Here is a 20,943-nt window from a genome sequence, read left to right as displayed (position 1 = left end):
GTGTAGTATTTGTTTTTGTCCATCAACCTTAGTTCACTTAGCTCTCCAGGTTCATTCACACTGTTGCAAATGGTAGTATTTCCTTTTTCTTCATGGCTGGATAATAATCCATTGTATATGTACTATTTGTTTCAAGACATTTTTTGAGTTCTCTTGATTTCTCCTGTGATCCATTGGTTCCTCAGAAGTGTTTTGTTTAATTTCCACGTATTTGTGAACTTTTCCAGCTTTCCTCCTGTCATTGATTTGTAGTTTTATACCATTGTGGTCAGAAAAATAATTGATATGATTTCAGTCTTCTTTAATTTTTTGAGACTTATTTCATGAGCTTATATATGATCTCTCCTGGATAGTGTTCCATGTGTGCTTGAGAAGAACATGCATTCTGATGCTGTTGGTTGAAATATACTGTATATGTCTGTTAGGTTCATTTGGTCTAAAGTATCACTCAAGTCTGTTATTTCCTTATTAGTTTTCTGTCTGGATGATCTGTCCATTGTTAAATGTGGAGTACTGAATTCCTCTACCATTATTGCATCGCTGTCTATTTTTGCCTTCAGATCTGTTAATAATCATTTAATATATTTAGGTGCTCAATACTGTTATATATGATTGTTATATCCTCTTGATGAATTGGCCTTCATTATTATATAATAACCTTTTTTGCCTCTTGTTACAGCTTTTGAGTTAAAGTATATTTTGTCCAGTGTAAGTATAGCTATTCTGTTCTGTTTTGTTTTCCATTTGCGTAGAATATCTTTTTCTATCCCTTTACTTTTAGCTTATGAGTGCCCTGAAAGCTTAAGTAAGTCTCTTAATGGCAGCATATAGTTAGGTCTTGTTTTTATATCCATTTAGCCACTCTTTCTTTTAATTGGAAAATTTAAACCATTTACCTTTAGTGTAATTATTGATAGCTATGGACTTAGTATCTCCATTTTGTTAATTGCTTTCTGATTGTTTTGTAGTTCCTTTTTTCCTTTCTTCCGTTGATGGTTTTTTATAGCGGTGTGCTTTCTTTTTATCATTTGTATATCTATTATAGGCTTTTGCCTATATAGGCTTTTGTGATTACCATGAGGCTTTCATAATATACCTCAGTTACAACAACAGTCTTGTACAAGCAAGCTGACCACAACTGAACTCAGAAGTTAAACACTTCTTTAGCATTTCTTCTAAGGCAGATCTAGTGGTGACAAATGCCCTCAGTTTTTGTTAGTCTGGGAAAGTCTGTATCTCTCCTTCATTTCTAAAGTATTCTTGGTTGACAGGTGACAGTTTTTTCTTTGAGTACTTAGACTATATCATCCAACATTCTCCTGGCCTGTAAGGTTTTTGCTGAAAAATCTGCTGGTATCAGACTTTTTTCTTTTGCTGCTTTCAAAATTCTCTTTTTATTTGATTTTTGAGATTTTTTTAATTACAATGTGTCTCAGTAAAAATTTCTTTGGGTTGTATCTGTTTGGGGATTTTTGAGTTTCATGTACCTGGGTGACCATATCTCCTCAGATTGGGGAGACTTTTAGCATCATTTCTTTAAATCAATTTTCTATTTCTTTCTCTTTCTCTTTCCTTCTGGGACTCCCATAAACCAAATATTGTTCCAGTTGATATCCCATAGTTCAAGTAAGCTTTCTTTACTCTTTTTTTTTTAAACGTGTTTATATGAATGATAGTTTTTTTAAGGTTTTATTTATTTGAGAGAGAGAGAGAGTTGGGGGTGGAACAGAGGGAGAAGGAGAATCCCAAGCAGAGTCCCCACTGAGCGTGGAGCCCAACGCAAGGCTTGATCCTAGGATCCTGGCATCATGACCTGAGCCAAAATGAAGAGTCAGCTGCTTAACTGCCTGAGCCACCCAGGTGCCCCTATAAATGCTGTTTTTTTTAGAAGTGGGGAGCACCATTTAAACCTGGTGAGGAAAGCATTAACAGTGGTACTTGCTGAATTGTGAAGCTAAAGTGGCTGAACCAAAGACATTCTACTGTTTGGTAGGAATCAAATCCAGGTCTCCTTTTCCAAGTTTTAGGGCTTATAAGAACATAAAAGTTCCAGTCCTTCAGTCCTGTGGGCCCAGAGCAGGGGCATCCAGGGGTTGCTGGGTGTGGGTTGCAAAGAGAAGGGCAACTTGCACACTCTGAGATTGAGGGTGGAGAAGAGGCTCCCGCTTCTCCAAAGTCCTTGGTGCCCAGCTCTAGCAAAGGAGGTGGGGGCGGGACAGTGAGATCCAAATGGGAGAATCCCCAGTGCAGCAGCTTCTGCACCTTGTCCCTACCTAGCACAGTGCGCACACCAGTCTGCACGCCAAAGGGTTCTGCACTCCCACCACATTCTGCTCTGTAGCCCAGACCCGCAGGCCCTTGTACTGAGCTCAGGAGCCTGGAAGGGAGGACATCTGGCCCAAGGTGGTCTGAGGAGGGCAGAGCACTCTGCTCGGGTGCCCGCCTGGGTGCAGGGTCGCTGAGACGGCTGGTCCCTGGTGGGCAGTGCCGTCTCCACTGCAGGAGGAGGTGTAGGTTGCCTAAACTATGAACTCCAAGCATCTTTTCTCTCCCCAGCGGCGGTGGTCCTTGCTAACCTTCCCCCTGTGGGTGATCCTGCCATCCAGCCCACAGGTTCTGTCACCCTCTGCTGGGATGAGTCTGTGCTGTCCTCTCTCCACTCTTTTTCTGCTAATGTTTTTATTCTCTGGATAGTATCAGGAGACCTGTCTTCCAGTTTTCATTTTTTTTCCTCCTGTCTTACTGAGCCTGCTGTCGGAGTTCTCTATTGCATTTTTAATTTTATTCGTTGTGTAGTAGTCCCCCCTTTGTCCACTGAGGGTACATTCTAAGAGCTCCAGTGAATACCTGAAACCACAGATAGTACTGAACCCTATATATACTATGTTTTTTCTTAAGCACACTTACCTATGATGAAGTTTATTTTCTAAGTTAGGCACAGTAAGAGATTAGCAACAGTCACTCATAATGAAGTAGAAGGAGTATAACAGAGTACTCTAATAAGTTATGTGAATGTGGTCTCTCTCTAAATACTGTACTCACATTTCTTCTTGTGATGATGTGAGATGATACAATGCCTAAATGATGAGATGAAGCGAGTTGAGTGACGTAAGCGCTGTGACATAGTCATAGCCACCGTTGGCTTTCTGACAGTACGTCAGAAGGAGGATCATCTGATTTGGGTGATCCCGAATCATTGAGCCATGACAGTGTCAGTGGCTCGATGTCAGGAGCAGACAAGGTCCATGGTTGGGGATCCTCCATAGTTGAAGGGTTTTTTGCTGAAATCTTTTAGAAGAACATTATAATCAGAAATGGTTGTCTTTGTAACTCATCAGAGTATTGCTCAGAGGTCGTAATCCTTTGGTGATCATATGGGTGACTTGAATGCTGCATTCTGTCTGAGTATTGTATTCCATAATTTTATCTTTTAATGTTTGTGCAGTTCGATATACATCAGCAAATTTTGGGAATGTCTACATTGCTGGTTTCTGCTTCAGTTTCGTCTTCATCTTCCTCTTCTATACATGATTCCAGAAGTTCTTCTAATTCCTCATTTGTTAACCCTCCTTGATGGCCTTCAACATGTTCTTCCACTTCGTCAAGAATGTTGGCGGTTCCTCTCTCTGTGTGAATGATTCTCCTAACTTCTTCATCAACCCCTGGGAAGCCTTTAAAATTGCCCACGACTTCACTTGCTAAGTTCTAGGAGGCATATACAGTTTCTGGTTTAATTCATCCACTGCAGCTTTGATGAATGTTACTGCATCAGTAGTAGTGCATGATTTCCAGCCCTGCATCATGTTCAGATTAGGGTCTGCACCACCTGATGATTGAGTGCAATCAAATATAAGGCAAGTGTGTGCAGCTTTCACAAAGCAAATGATGCCCTGCCCATGGGGCCTGAAGCTGTGAGATATTTGGAGGTTACAATTCAACTTCAGCATTTTCATTTTTATAGCAAACAGATTCAGGGTGGCCAGGTACTGGCACTGTTATTAATAGGACTTTAAATTCCAGCCTTTCCTTTTCCAAGTATTTTTTCTCTTTCAGGATGAAGCACTAGTGGAACCATTCCAGAAAAAAGGTGGCTGTTACCCATGCTTTCTGATTATGTTGCCAGAACATGGGCAGATAATTTTTGTTTTTGTTTTTGAGAGTGCATGTGTTCTTTGCTCTGTACCCTCGGCCTGGGTGTATCATATGCCTTGTATCAGTGTACTAGGTGGGTACAGAGTTAACCTGCCCTCCTATGTTTTATGCCCTGGTGCCTCTCTTGCACTTTTAAGAAGGTACGTTCTTTTGGGCATCTTCTTCCAGAAGAGCCTGATTTCACTGCAGTTGAAGGCTTTCTTTGGGTGGCATTCTTTCTCTTTTTTGGGGGGGCGGGGTAGAGGGCAAAGGAGAGAGAGAATCTTAAGCAGGTTCCACGTCCAGTGTGGAGCCCGATGTGGCCCAGTCTCATGATCCTGAGATCATGACCTGAGCCAAAATCAAGAGGTGGATGTTTCACTGACTGAGCCACCCATAAGCCCCAACTATCCTTTCTCTTTAATCAGCTACTTCAACTCTGCCAAAAATGTAGCAGCTGCCTCTTCAATGGTAGTCTCAGCCTTTCTAGTAATTTTTCTATTTTTTAGTCCAAACCTATTCTTGAATCTGTAATAACCATCTGTTACTTGCAGTAAAAGGCTTGGTGTTACTTGTTTTAAGAGATCCCCCATCATTGGAGGGGCCAGGCTCCCGCTGTTCTTTCTACAGAGGTCCTGGGGGGCAGTGGTGGTGAGGGCTGCTGGGATCCTCAGAGGCAGAGGCTGCTGGGGTCCTCCAGGTCTCCTGAAGCCTTCTACAGGCTCGGTGCTTTCTGGTGCAACATGCCACCGTCAGCCAAAACCTGCTTTCTGTTCATGTCCTCCACCCATGAACTTGATGCCTTTTCCATCTTAACTGAGCACTTGTCGCACACCGTGGCCGCAACATCTGCAGTTTCAGGTGCAACAGCAAAACTAACACAAATTTCTTGTTCCTTCTTCACTATTGTACGGATGGAAGATTCACTCTTACCGTAGATCTTAGCAACTTCAGCATATTCTTTTTTCTCAAGTTGAAAACTTTCCCCCTTTCACTTAGGGAAGCACTTTACGGCTTTTCTTTGGCTTCTCTGAATTGCCACTGTCACTAGTTTTGCCCTTTGGGGCCCTTAATAAGGAAAAATAAGCACTACTCAGTGACTAATGGACAGGTAGGGTGTACCATGTGGCTACGTTGGACAGAGGGGTGATTCACACCCCAGACAGGACGGAGCAGGACAGCTCACGATTTCATCACACTGTTCAGAACAGAGCACAATTTAAAACTTAGGAATTATTTATTTCTGGAATTTTCCATTTCATATTTTTGGACTGTAGTTAACTGCAGATAATTGAAACTGTGGAAGCAAGACCACGGATAATGGGGGACTACTGTATTCTTCAGCTCCAGAATTTGTTTGGTCCTTCTTTATGATTCCCATCTCTTTGTCAAACTGTTGTTCATGTGTTCCTTTCCTGAGTACATTGAGTTACCTACTTGTGTTCTCTTGAATCTTGCTGAGCTTCCTTAAAATGATTATTTTGAATTCTTTTTCAGGTCACTCAGATCTGTATTTGGGGGGCTCAGTGACAGGAAAGTTTTCGTGTTCCTGTGGTGGTGTCATGTTTCTAAGCTTTTTCTTGTTTCCGATGGCTTTGCATCGAGGTCTGTGCATTTTGAAGGAGCGGTAACCTCTTCCAGCCTTTTTTTTTTTTTTTGGTGGCCGGTTTTGGTGGGAAAGACTTTTCACCTAAAGGGCCTATGAGCACCTGGCTAGCTGGGATGCAGTGTCTTTGGTTCGTGGAGAAACACAGTGCTTTCCCTCCATGCAGCCCTGTTAGCTGAGGTTAGTGTTGGTGTGGACTTGAGGAGGTCTTCTGTGGCCAAGACTGCAGAAGGTCCCGTGGGTGGCGAGGGCTGTTGGGATCCTCATAGGCAAAGGCTACTGAGGTCCTTCGTTCTCCTTTTTTGCCCGTGGGAGAAGTTTCTAGCTGAGGGGCTACCTCCTGGCACTTGGCCTGACATACTGGCCCTCAGAGCAGTAGTGAGGTGGGGTCCTGGGGTCACGCGTGTATGGAACTACCACGGTGCCTGGGTCTGCGGGCACGGGTGTCTGACGTGCAGATACAGGCTGCTCTGTGAAACCAGACTGTGAATCTCTCTGGCTCCTCTCAGTGACTCAGGTGGAGTGGTCGTGGGAAGATAGAGCAGCACAGGCCCAGGGATGACAGGGTGCAGAGTGGTTTAGGCCCAAGGGATAGTGTGCAGTCGCAGCGCAGTCTGGGGATGGGCTCTGAGTCCTCCCTCTGGTCCCGGGGAGGAGTCTCAGAATAGCAGCAGCGCAGTCCTGTGGAGGCCCACTAAAGCCACATGTCGGGACCCGGGGGGGAAGTTGCAGATGAGTGGGAGCTCGGTGGCGACAATGATGTTAGAGCTGTGAGTTGGGACCTGTGGGGACGGGTCTCGGTAGTGGCAACCTGCCCCCAGGGGTGGCAGTGGAAACAGTGCAGTGGGACTTTGAGGGCAGGGCTCAGAGCAGCAACGGGTGTCCCAGTAATGGTGGGACAAAGTTGTGACCCTCAAGATGGGGTTTGCACAGAGCAATAGCTGCTCTGGTCCTATATGTGACGGGTCACTGTGGCATCCAGATCTCTGAGAATGGGGCATCTGGGGACAGGTCTCACCGCAGCCACCACACCAGCCCCGAGGAGGACATGCAGCTGCTGGAATCCGCATTGGTCAAGACTCTGGGGTCCTCAGTAGCCAAGGCTGCAAGTGTCCACAGCAGTGAGGCTCGCTGGGGTTCCCCTCTCCTTCCTGTGGGGTGAAGACTCCGGGAATCCCTCCCGGCACCCCGCCGCTCTGGAGAGGGAGAGGAGCTGCAGCTGAATGTGACCTGTGCCTCTCCAGGCGGCTTCCCTTGGTTTTTCAGCACTGCAGGGGTTTTGCTGCTGTTTTGCCCTCCAGAGTAAACAGAGCTTTCCTATTTTTGTCATTTTGTAGTTGTTTATCATTTTTGTTGTTTTTTTTGTGGAGGAGATGAGCCTGGGGCTGCTCCTGGCCCTCCCGGCTTGCAGACACCACCCCTTCCGTAACCATTTGTAATTGCTCTCTGGTCAGTCTCCACCCTCCTCTCCGGTGTGATACTCCTCCCATCAGATGATCAGACGGACTTTGTGTTTGGATTTTGCTGAGACTAATCCTGCCTGTTCCGATGAGATGATCTTAAACACCAGGAGTACTGCTTTCCACTGTTTGAGTTTTGTTGTGTTCTGTTGTCTTTGAGGTATTCAGTTTTGCTAATTCTTGCAAGGAAAATGCTGAAGAGGTGAATGCCATTTAGTATTCCCCCAAATCAGCAATATTAGTAGTATTTTATTCTTGTCATTTTATTATTAGTAACATTGTTTTAATATATACTGTCATGATAATTAATATTTATTAATAATTATTATTTACAAACAACCCTGTGTTTTTTCCTTAATCATTAGCTATGTTAATTTCTTCACTTTCTGATTTCCACTTGTTAGGACATATTGCCATACTGGTTTCTGCTGTATTATTTCAGATCCACAGTCTTTAGAACTGAGATATATGCCAGAACAACTGTGTTTTGTGTTTTATTTGTTTCATGTTCTCTTGGATAAAACACTTCAAAACATATGCTTGAAAAAGTGTTTTTCTGAAGTGTCATTTTTGCCTAACGATAGTCCTGTTTAATCTGCCTCCTGGGGACAAGTTGTACCTGGACTGAAATGAAAAACCATAGGAGCCACTAATGCATTACCTATTAAGGGGGAGATGTATCATTGAAGACTAGGTTAAGCCATCATTTTTTATAAAGATAGGACGAGTTGACTTGCCTTTTTTAGCACATCATCATGACTGTTACCCCCAAAGTGGTCATGCAAAACAGTAACTTGGGGGAGAGGGAAGGAGTGCGTGTTGAAATTATTGAGAGGAAGCAGTAAAGACAAACTGCTGTTTGGTGTGGGCTGCAGGAGGGTCACTGAAGAAACTGCTTGCTGTGAGCGCTGATAGGATGTGTTGTGGTTTGAAGGCAGACTTTTGGTTTGTAAGCTACTGTGGAGAAGTACAAACTCCTTGAGAGCAGGAACTGGGACGTCTCCATTTTTGATTCCAACACAGTGGGAATCCCACAACTGTTCTGCACATAGTTGAGTCCAGTGTTAGCCAGTGAATGGCAGCATTCGTTTTTTTTTTTTCTTCTACTATACTTAGAAGTCCCCTCTTTCTTCTGCATCACAAACCTATGTTTCAAAACTCCTCGCCCCCACAAAGCTTCCAAAGCCCATAAACTTCTGAGCCTAGAGCAGGGGTTGGCAAGCTTCCGTCCATGGGCCAAATTCAGCCTGCTGCCTGTTTCTGTATGGCCTATGAACTGAGTACAGTTTTTACATTTTTAAATAGTTGGGGGGAAAATCAATATTAATTTGTAATGTGAAAATAATATGAAATTTCGGTTTCTGTAAAGCCTCACTGGAACACAGCTACCATGCTCATTTGTGTCCATATTCTCTCGGGCGGTTTTCGTGTTGCACTAGCAGAATTGTCAAGTAGCTGGAATAAAGGCCATCTGGCCAGGAAGGCTGAAAATATTACTGCCCGGCCCTTTGAAGAAGAAGTTTGCCAGCTCAGCCCCCCTGTTCTAGAGAAATGTGTACATTCCATCAGTCCATAAGAAATCAGCTGTGGTAACATGATAACCCAGAGCTGGATGGTCAGGCACAGTGAGAATCGCACCTACCAGTGACCACCGTGAAAGCACTTTAATCCATTGTTGATAAGAATCCTGTAGGGTAGGCTTGATCATCTCCATTTTACAGCTGGAAAAGTTGAGGTTTAGAGAGCTTACGTTGTTGGCCAAGACTAAGTAGCAGGAATTTCACACTTAGGCATTCCAACTGCCCCTCTCTCTTCTCTGCCACCTCCCCTTGGAGACCTCAGCTCATTTGAGACTCTAAGAACAGAAAGGTTATCCTAGATAGTATGAATGTCCCCTTGCTGCAGTTTAAACTAGATGTTTTCAATATTTCCTGATAAATATTACATGCCAGGATGGCATGTACGAAATACTGTTAACTTCAAAGGTAACAAGCTTCCAAGGCTTGTTAGGGGTGGGGGTCAGTGGGGGAAATTAAAGGTTTTATTTTGAAATTTTTTCAATGTGTTCTCAAGGTGAGGGCTGTAATGAGGCTGGTGAGGGGCTGAGAGGTAGAGGTAATTGTTTTTATGGATCCTGTATTAGTACTTGAGTAAAAGGCTGATGATTCTGAGACTTTAAGTTGAATCTGCTTCTGAACTTGTGAGTGAGTGTTATCAGGGAAAATTTGTCTGGATTTCTTTAGGTGAATATGGAAAAATCATTGTGGAGTCACATAGTATGATCCACAACAAATTTAGAATGAGTCATTTTTTCTCCTTTTGAACGAGAAAACAAAATAGGAGAAAAGGTATGCTTCTCTCTGTAGCCAGTGATGGCAGAAGAATCAGGGATTGGACCCTCCCCTCCGTGTCTCCGTTCCTGCTTGCTGACCCTGCTCCTTCGAACATAAACCTTTCCTTTAGGATTTATTGTTGTCAGTGGATCCATGAATCTCCCAGTCATGTAGGCTTGAAGCCTTGGAATTTCTTGTTTCCTCTCCCCACTTAGCATTATGTCCTTTGAATATTTTCCTGTCACTGTATCCTTACCCCAGTCTGCTTTCATCCTAGCCGCCCAGACTGTTGCTAAAATTTAACAGACCCTTCTCTCTTCCTTTCCCTTCCTATGTACTACTGTCATTAAAAAGGCTTCCTAAAATGTTGCACATTGGTCTCAGAAACCTTTCCGTGTCTCCTAGGGTACAATGCAGGTCTCCACTGGCATTTAGGCCCCTCCACAGTGTGGTTTCCAGCTACCTTCCAACTTTTTTAGCAGCCATCTGCTCTGGGCTAATCACTATTCTACTCACCATCATACCTGCAACACACTTACACCAGCCTGCTTCAGTCCCCAGCAAATGAGCCCATCAATCTTGTGCTCTCGCTTCTGGTTTTTTTAAAGACCTACCTTGATTCCAGCCTTCTCCTTCCCCCGACGACCCAGACCTTTGGCAATAAGTTCCTCTATTTGTTCCCTCATTGCACAGATTCGTATTTATCTCCATGTTTTTTTTCCATTCCTCCAACAAGATTATAAATTATTCAAGTGCAGATTCTTACTTATTATAGCCCCAGAACCTAACACATAAGGGATGCTCAGTTAAAAATAATGAGTGGTGGTAAACTGCATCCCATAAGATCAGTAACTTTTGCTGAAATTGCAAATGGTGGACAGTTTAAGTGTTGACTGTTCTCTGAGAAAGGAGTTGCCGTGTAGATGCAGACTTAGAGACATAAGCTGTTCCCTTCCCTGTTACTATGCACCAGAAATACATGTTCAGAGACCGACTCAGTAGCAGTAATGGTTAAGCCCTGTCTATACTCGGCTTTCCCTCTAGGTGCCAGGAAAAGCAAACGAATGTTAAGCTGTCCTTCCTAGTTCAGACCATGCACTGCTGATTAAAAAAACGTGCTCCAACTATCTTTGGCTTTGAAAAGGTCATTGCTTACTTTTTCCTTTGTCTGGAGCAGTGATTTTTCAAACTTTTATGCACAAGTACTCCCTAATACTTTTTTAAGAGCTAGTTTTAAAAGGAAACTATTAACACTGTATATTTAAATCTGTCCCTAACTTTAAATGTTGGCAAAGGGATATAATTCCCAATACAGTATAAATATTGACATTTTAAAATAAATGTTCATCACTCTTTCAGAAATGCCCAGTGGAGTGGAGACATAGAAATTCAGTACCATCAACCACTATAGTAAATACACAAAGGAAAATACACAAATATTTAAAATTTTAAATCTTTCTTTTTTCTTGAACATGTGTCTTCACTGCAATTTCCTCACAAGGTTTTATCATAATGCAACACAGCAAAACCCTACTGTAATACCTAGATGGGACCCCAAAAAATGGAATTGTGAAAGTGTGAGATCATATTATTGCAATAATAATGGTTGTGAGGGGAAGTGTATGTTTTAATCTGTACTGTCACACAGGACAAAAGTAAAAGTAATGAGACTTGTACAAACTGCCCGATCACTAAGCAAAGTCCCAACTGATCACAAGGCGATCACTTTCTAACCACCAGCACCAGCACATGCCTTCCCCAGAGCAGCTTACAATGTTTGGGAATAGGAGGCTGGTTTGAGGAACAGGGGTCAATTCCATTAGATCAGATTTTCATATTCCTGCAGTTGGTTGGTTGCCTTAGGATTTTACTATATATTCTTATGCTTGAAAGTCATATCGATCACACCGTCATACATCTTTGCAACAAAAATAAGTATATATGCTTAAATTTTTATTTTCTTATGATCTTAAAGCTGTGCTAAGTTTCTGCTGTATTGAGTTTAGTTTATGTAATTGATCAAAATATAAATACGTTTAAAATTTGATACTTATTTAATGTAAAGTTTACAGAAGTCCTCTTTTAAAAGATTATTTTTCTGATTAGTTTGTTTATCCTTGGATAAATGGCATTGCTAGAATGAAGGAGGGTTCACCATTAATTCTATTTCCGTCTTTCATTTCTATGTCAATGCTGAGAACAGCCCCTAAATAAAGAGATGTTCTGGAAATAAATTTCCGGAAGTAGCTTTATTAAAACAAAGTCACTCAGTTTTTAAAATTCCATGCCGAAAATCACATTGTGGTTTTATTTACTTATTTATTTTAAAGATTTTATTTATTTATTTGACAGAGATCACAAGTTGGCAGAGAGGCAGGCAGAGAGAGAGAGGGGGAAGCAGGCTCCCCACTGGGCAGAGAGCCGGACGCGGGGCTCGATCCCAGGACCTTGGGATCATGACCTGAGCTGAAGGCAGAGGCTTTAACCCACTGAGCCACCCAGGTGCCCCACATTGTGGTTTTAATCATCTTTCAGAACTGACAACATGATTAGTTTATTGTTCATTTTTTGTTGAAAACAGAAAATTGTTAGCTGCCTGACATTTAAAAGAGTTTGTTATTCTCAAATTTGGGGATATAAACGCAGAAGGCTTTACCAAGACTATCAAATGACTGTTAACTGTAATTTTTACTCTTTAATTTAGAAAAGCTTTATTTAATTTAGTATATTTAACCTAGTTGGGAAATCCAGTCTGTTACTTTCAAAACACCTTTCAGATATATTCTTTTGATAGAATTAGTGCTTTAAATATATTTTCATTTCACATTTCATTATGTTTCATTAAATAATATATGTTTCATTAAATATATAGTTCATGAAGACCTTGGGACTGCAGATTTGATCAGTTTATGGTGAATGTCTACTACATATAAATTCAAGTCAAAGATCTACCATTTCATCATTAAATCAAACAACCAAATCAGATTTCCTTTCTGTCTGGAAAAGTCTGACTTGAAAACTCAAATGTTGTATTAATGAATTTTGAAGACTGTTATAAAAATTATCAAGAACATCACTGAACACTTATTGTAAGAGATTACTAAAAGTAGCCAAGGCTTAAAATCATATAGATTTAACATAATGTTTAAGAAATAAGATAAATATACTATTTCTCATTATTTAACTTGTAGCAATCATAGTTATCTGTAAGCTAAAATTAAAAGTTACACATAATACCATAGCAAGGAGGGTGATAAGATATTCTTTCAATAAACTGTGTATATTGAACGAAGGTAGGTGTTTGGCTTTTGGTAGAATTAGGAATCAAAATGTAACATTAAATTTATTAGATAGGATCCGACCTCTCTTGTAAAATGTTAATAGTCTGCTAAAAACTAACTGGTGTGGCAGCTAGAATCTATTTTGTGTTATGGGTGGTAGGAAATAATAATCATCTCATGAGATTAAATAAATTGAGGTTTGACTATATTTGGAGTAAATATTTCATGATATGATCAGGAGAAGTTTTCTTTGCCGTCTTTTATTCAGTGCATTGTGAAAATTCTAGTCATCCTGAAAAATATTTCAAGTTATAATTAAAACGATCAGCATCACCAAACTATTCTTGTTTTGATTTCTCAAAGGTACTTTACTTTCCAGTCAGTGATTGTTCTAAAGGAGGGTATTTTAAATAGCAAGAAAGGTTACTCGTGTGAAAATCTGTAGCATTCAGCGTTTCTTACAGGTACTTCCTGCTTTGCTGGTGGGGCTTTCTAGAAGAATCTGTTTCTTCCTTGGCAAGAATCGGAAGATAGAAAGTGGCCAATTTGTTAAATCAAAATCCTCCTTATTTTCACTGTACCCCGCTTTTTACCACATATCCAAATTTTGAACACATTCTGATAATTACCCAAATGCTCTGTCTCTAAATCTCCAACAGAAATATAGAATAGGAAAAGTCAGGAAGCCCCAAGGACCAACACTGTGTATGTCTTAGACGTTAATGCCTCAGGGTGGTACAGCCTGATGTAGGTGGGGAAGGTGAGTGGTGTGCCTCTAAATGGAAGAAATATAGTGGACATAGTATTTTGTTGCTTTTCAGACTGCTCAGTTTGAGGGAAGGGTATGTATGAGAGGAGAGAATGTGGAAGAAGATTCCTTTAAATTACCCTTGCTCAAGGACCCCTTGAGAAGTTTTAGGGTACCCCTCTTCAGGTTAAACATAGCCCGTATGAAGGCCTCTGGTCCAGAGTGTTGAAAAGTTCTACCCTTATATCTACGTGTTTATAAAATGTTTCCATCAATGATACTGTGGGGTTTTTTTGAGTCCACATTTGATAAAAGTTCTTATTTAGGACTTCTTAGTGAGCCCGAGAAGACTGGGTTAATCTTTTGTTAGGGGGTGTAAAACAAACTAGCCTGCTTCTTGCCTCATTAATGTCATAAAGCTTATCCATCAACCAGCCAACACCAAGCCTTTTGAGTTCCCTTTATCAGATAATGTCAAGAACACCTGGGTTAGCGTTCTTCCCACCTCAGTCTAGTGCTTATTCAGTCCTGAGCTGTGTTGAAACTGCACACACACTAGGTAGAATGTTATGAAACAGTTTTCAGTGCAGACAGCTGAAACCCGATCACTTTCTCTGTTGAGTGTTTGAGCGATTGCACCGTGCTTCTGCTCGCTTGCTTAAAATGTATAAGGGGCCCCTCAGGGAACAATGACCATGACTTTTGTTCATTCTGTGTGTAGAGCGAGAAAAATGTGGGAACTACAAACAGTCACTTAATTATGATTCAAGAAATTCAGGAAAGACAGGTAAAATGTAATAAATTAAACATTAAGTCTAACATTTGTGCTAAATCCTGCATTCCTTATACAGGCGACTTCCTTGTGTTCTGTCAGGGTTTGGGGAGACATTATGGGAGGGGAGCTTTTTGAAAATTAGGTGTAGTAAAGTTCCAACTTGCAATTTAAAACATTCACGTAAGCGATTTTTTGCTCAAATTATAAGATCAGTGCAATAAGAATCTTAAACACTGTCTCAGATACCATAGTTCGTTCTTCTTGAGAAAGGTTATTAATCCATTCAAACACTGCCCTCTACTACAATATTTTTTATGGCCTTGCTGAGTAAAGTCAGCAAGGCTCTATTTGACTGTCAGGTTTGGGGAGAAAATTTACTACTATTGCTCAAGGTAGAAGGGAAGAGAATAAGAGAAGCATTAGGAATTTCTCAAGGCTAAGAGGAATCTCTATGCAAAGAAGAGGAAAAACTTGGGGACTGTACAACCAGAATGCCTCGGCCAGTGTCTATTTCCCTAAGCTTGTGTCCTTGGTCCTCACCTTGCTTTACTGCCTCCCCGAGACGCACAAGATTTTATCACCTCCCCGCCAAAAGTTCCTAAAATCTATTGCCCTGACCTCTCCTTTGAGTTCCAGAAGTTCTTTACCAGCTTGCTGGGTATTTCATGAGTGTCACCAGCATCTTAAATCTAATACATTAAGAAATAAAACATGGTTATCCCCCCATCTCTAGCCTCCAGCCTGTGCTCCTGTCACCTGCTTATCACTCACATTCCAGATCGGTGGCAAAGCTGCCGGTTCCCTGTTCTTGGTGCTTGTGGGGATGCTCCCTTTGTCCGCGCTGCGGGGTGCTCCGCCTTTCTGCCCTGGGAGGAAACCTAGATGTGATTTCCCTTTGCATCTAGAATGAAAAGTTTGCTAACGAAGCTGGAAGAAAATGTTATGCTTTTAGGAGGTGGCACCAGAGCCTACTTGAAGCAGCCCTTCCCTGTATTGCTCCCAAGTATACAGGGTCGTGTATCTGCCCCGTGCATCTGTCATCTCTACAAGGCTCTGGACTAGTTCGCCGTAGCCCCTGGAGAGAAAAGGCTTGGCCACGGGCTCCTTGCCACCTACGTTTCATCTCATTTGCTGGAATAGATGGGCTTTGTCTCTACTCCTTTTTTAAGTTTTTGTTTAAAGTCTACTTAGAAGCACCTGGGTGGCTCAGTTGGTTGAGTGTCAGACTCTTGATTTTGGCTCAGGTCATGATCTCAAGGAGGTGGGGGCTAGTTGTGGAATCAAGCCCTGCCTCGGGCTCCTCGCTCAGCGGGGAGTCCACTTGAGATCCTCTCTCTCCCTCTCCCTTTCCCTCCGCACCGCCCCCCCCACAGCGTGCACATGCTCTAAAATAAAATCTTTTTTTTTTTTTTAATTCCAGTTAGTTAACATGCAGTGTAGTATTTGTTTCAGGTGTGCTTTATGTCCAGTCCATCTCTTGCTTGAGCGTGGAGGTGGTACATAATTCTGATTAAACTTTCTTTCTACTTCCTCAGGTATAACTAGCACAAACGCTTTCTGATAGCCCCTAGATCTCTTGTGTCCTCTTCTCAATCCCTCCTTTAAGGCAAATGATGCTTGTGTTCTTGTGTGGGCTGTCCGCTGTGTGGATGGTATGTTTGGGGGACTGTGTATGCAGAGCTCCCCCCTGACGGCCCCGTTTCAGGCTTGGCTTGTGTGACTCTCATGAGTCAGTTATGATGAATCTTCTGAGAGTTGTCGCTAGCCCCGTCACACTGTCCTCATCCAGCACTCACACAGACCTCATGCAGACCCTGCCACGTGGGGGCCACACCTGAAAACCAAGAGCTCCGGGGAAGGAGGGCTTCCTTGGAGTTCCGTTGTTCTGTGGACAGCAGTGGAGAAATCTTCTCCTCAGCCGTGTTCAGCAGAAGAGGTGCAAGTAAGCAGAGTCTCACGTTTATTGGAAACTTTTAGATAAATACTTCTAAAAAATTATTCTGTACTTGATAATTGATAGGCTAGCCACTTTTTATTTAAGTTCAGATCAGTGATGTATCATCCATAATTGTGGATATTCAACCAACAAATACTTACTAAATATTTCATTCTAATTCAGAAAATAAGGCATAAACGTGGAAAGATAACTGACTATGTAAAATAAGTAACTAGCTAGCCAAGTGGCTAACTGTGAAATAAGTTTCAAAGGACAGCCTGGTGTTTAAGAACAGAAGGATTTGAGGGGCCAGATCTGGGTTTTGATCTTGCTTCTGACATTGGTGGTGTGGCCGAGGCAGATTACTTCACCTTTCTACTCCCAGTTTTCCCATAAAGCTTTCTTTGTAGGCTTGTTGTAGGAGTTAAATGAGCTAATATCTGAATCATGCCTAGTGAATTATGGCTGATTTAGCTCGAGTATCATGAGTAAAACTCAAATAAAGCATCTTTGGAATTCATGATGGTGCTTAAGGGTGTCTTAAGCATGGCCTACTGGATGCAAGGCTGCAGGTTTAGGGCTTCTTAATTTTCTGACTAAGGGATGAGTGATCCCAGAACCTGGAATGGCACTGAGATCGGCGGCTCTGACTGTTAAAATAAGGGGCATGCAAGGGACAGAAGGGAAGCCAGGGGCCAGATCAGCAGACACATGGCTACATCCGTTCAGTAGAGGCTGGTTCACACCAACCCCCAGAGAAGTAAATTTAGTAGCAGACTTAGTTACCCATGATTTAGAAGTAGATTTAGTTACCCATGAAGTGGAGGTGATGGAGAAGTTACCCGGTTACAGTCCATGCTATGATCATGGTACGTAGAAGATCTTAGAGGAGCAGAATCCAAGATGAAAAGACTACGAGCCAGAGAAGACTTCCTCTAAGTGGAAACACAAGTGAAGTCTTAAAGAACAAAGCAATAGACATTAAAAAAGAGAAGAGGTAACAGTTCATCAAACGGCAGAAACAGCATGTTGTAAGAAACAAAAACATGGGAACCAAAAACCAACTTGATTCCCTAGGATGGTGTTTGTTCCCAACGGAGTTCTATTTTTTTCCCCTAGCATGAAGTTCTAGGTTTTAAACCTGGTCCGGACTCTCATACTCATCACAGTAGCTGCATCACAGGCTTGGCTATCGCTGACCCAGATTATCCCTGGTCAGAAGGGTTCTTGAAATTTTGTCTCAAAGTCCTGACCACAAAGCCTTTAAAAATGGTGATACCAGATCCAGCCCTGAGCTGTCTTCTCAGATTTCCACTAGACTGGTTCTGCAGCAAGCGCTTGTAGGGTAGGGAGTTCCCCATCCCGCTCACGTATATTCGCACTGAAATGAATTGCTCTCTCTAGCCTCCAACAAACAGCAGATAGCTTAAAAGGCAGTCTTTCATTAGACCTTTGTAGAAAGATTAATAGATACCAGAGAGTTCTGTCCCAGTGGCTCTCAATCTAATTTATCATCAGAATTGCTTGAGGAATTTTTAATGCAGAGTCCCAGGCGCTACACCTACAGGTTCTACAGTGAATAGGTTCACAGTGGAGCCTGAGTCTGTTTAAAAAAAAAAAAAAAAAAAAAAAATCTCCCACCAGGAACCCTAGTTGTCGGCCGGATCTGGGAACGTTGGTTGAGAAGACAGCCCCTGGGTTATCTGTCCACTGACCAGGGCTGATAGAATCCCATCAGTCACCCTTCCTGAGAATCGGGACTGCAAGCCACGAGTCACTTTGGGCATGTTTTGCATGGAAGCGATGAGCGCCGTGCTCGGGGACAGCAGCATTTCTGCTTGCATGCAGAGGTGGTAAAAACCAGTCTGCAGAGAGACAGGAGCTGCCAACACCCAGAGCTTCGGAGAGGAGACAGGGCAGAAGCGTGCTGGCAGCTTTCCATTCCCCCTGGCTCCCTGAAGCCTAGCACCCCCTGTCTTTGCTTCTATGAGGTGTTCCTTTATGCTGGAATAAATTCCCCTCTTGGGCTAAAGCCAACACAAGTTGGTTTCTGTTACTTGCAGCTGAAGAGCCCAACGACCACCAGTTGGACGAAAATTGCTTCTCTGATAGAACAATCAAAGCGCCCACTTCAAACACACCGTGGTATGAAATCTCAACTTTCTTCCCGAATGCGTCTGGAAATGGATTCAGGGGAGGAAAAAACAAAACCCGCTTACTGTCGAGTAGCTTATTCAGTGATTACCTTGGTACAAGGCGTACTCCTTCACGAGAAAAAGAAAAAGACACTGCCTTGATTGGAAGAAATGAAAGGCAGCGGTGGAAGGCACACGAACAAGCAGGGCCCAGATGGGCCTCCCTAAGGGAAAAGGAAATTTGGGGGCCCAGATGATCGCTGAGGCAGAGCCAACCTCAGTGACACCCACCCCAGTGCATACCTTCTGCCTCCCCCTCTCCGAATCAGCCCGAGGCTTGCAGAGGTCTCTGAACCGGGCCAGGGTTTTTGACCGGTTGGGTTCAAACAATCAACACTGCCTAAGAAACAAATAGAGCGGGGCGCCTGGGTGGCTCAGTGGGCTAAGCCTCTGCCTTCGGCTCAGGTCATGATCTCAGGGTCCTGGGATGGAGCCTCGCATCGAGCTCTCTGCTAGGCAGGGGGCCTGCTTCCTCCCGCCCCCCTCCCTGCCTCTCTGCCTACTGGTGATCTCTCTGTCAAATAAATAATAAATAAAATCTTAAAAAAAAAAAACAAACAAAAAATGAATAGAGCACGGCTGTTCTCAAACGGGAAAACAGGCCCCTACTCTTTCCCAGAGAGAGCCATCCTTGCCAAGCCGGGGCTCCATGAGAGTGTCCCTGCGCAGGGCGCTTCACTGCTCTTCTCCTCTCGAACAGGAATCACGTTCAGCCCTCCTGGCCACCACCACACACCTAAAAACCAAACGGAGACGTTCACCCAGCCAGGGGACTGGGAATGTCGCTCACTCGTCAGCCTGAGGCCTGGAAGGCCCCTTGGACCAAGCAGCCTTGCATTCCTAGGGCTGCCTGCCGGTGCCGGGTGCCTACTGCTGAAAATGAGATCGGAAATGGGCCAGTGCCGTTCTGAGGCAAAAAAAAGCCACCCCAATGGAGTAAAATTGGGTTCAAAGTGTCGTTACACGCCATGCTGGTGGCCTTCAAGTTATGTCCCAGAATAGGCGGTTCACAACACACTGGAAGAAGAGAGTGGGATCTGAGTCTCCTCCCAGCCCTGGTCTCCAGCAGAGCAGTTCTGCCTTTGTCTGTGTACTTGCTGGGCTTCCCGCCCTGTCTGCAGGCCGGCTGTGGAGCTAATGGGACTGAGAGCTCCTCCCGAGCGTGTGGGCGCACGAGGGCACGTAGCCACATGCACAGCAGACACTGCTGGCTGTTTCGGAGGCCGCAGCTTGATTCCATCCAACAAGTCCGAGGGGTAGATTCTGTTATTATCTCCGGAGCATAGTTGAGGAAACAAAAAGGGTCTTGTCCAAGGTCACAAAGCTACGCCGTGGGAAAGCCAGGAACTGCATCTAGCTCCTTCAGACCTTGGAGCCTTGACTGAAACTGCCCCTGGGATAGACCTCGGGAAAAAACCACCAGAGGGAGGAAAATAAAAAAGGTGAGCCTTTGGCCAGAGCGGTCATTCTCAACCTTGCCCGCACGTTAGAATTACCCAGGAAGCTCTAAAGATGGCGAATGCCAGGCTCTCGCCCCTGGAGATCCTGATTTAATGGATTTGGGAAGCAGCCTGGACATAGGGATCTGTTTTTAAAGATTGAGAGCCACTGCCTTAAAGAAACAGTGATAGGAATCCAATAATTAAAATTACATGTCAACACTGATTTGAGAGTGTCAAAGATAGGAATTTCCCTCAGGGCAGATTACTCAGTTGATGGTATAAAAAGTGTCCTTTAAGAAGTAGAAAGAAACATTGTAAAACTCTAGCTCTAGAGCAAGGCAGGGAGAAGACTGGTTTTCTCCTGCACAGCCCGCTATGAACTTGAGTGCACTCAGTGGTCGCTTACTTGATGGGGCTGACACAGAGGGTAGTGACCACGTAGAGGAGACTAGGAAAGATGGGGAAACCGTAAACTGGAGATCAGGGCCACCATCTGTGATTCCACTTTTATGTACTCAGTCCAGGATAAGCTGAGGTGGGTGAGGCCTTGAGCACAAAATTTAAGGGGACTCAGAACAAAACCAAAAAACTCATCCGTTATCGAGATAAGGAATGTTTTAGTGGCATATTTTAAAAAAAACGAAAATCCGTGCAGAAAATATCCATGGTGAACAAAAGGTCAAGAATTTCAGTACAGACAGGATCCCATAGGGCTGCGATGGGGCCGGGGTGGGGCGGGAAATGGGGGTTGGAGGAAGTGGTACAAGTAAGTTTAGGGTTGGATCTCCTGTCTTTATTTAAAACGGAATTTGGGGCATTGGTCTTGAGTTTTAAAGTCTTTGCATGAAAGCATTATTTTTCTTAAATTTTTTTGCCCCACCATGAGTCCCAGTAAACATTCCTGCAAGGGGAGTAAACCTCTTTTTGGCTTATTCAGATGTTTCTGAATTGAGGGAGGAGAATATCACAGAAGCATCAGAACACTAGTCTCCCAGAGGCCTGATGTATTTCCTGTACCAGGAAGACCTCCCCAGAG

This window comes from Martes martes (genome assembly GCF_963455335.1).
Source record: "Martes martes genome assembly, chromosome: 2".
NCBI lineage: Eukaryota > Metazoa > Chordata > Mammalia > Carnivora > Mustelidae > Martes > Martes martes.
Note: the sequence above shows the minus strand (reverse complement) of the source record.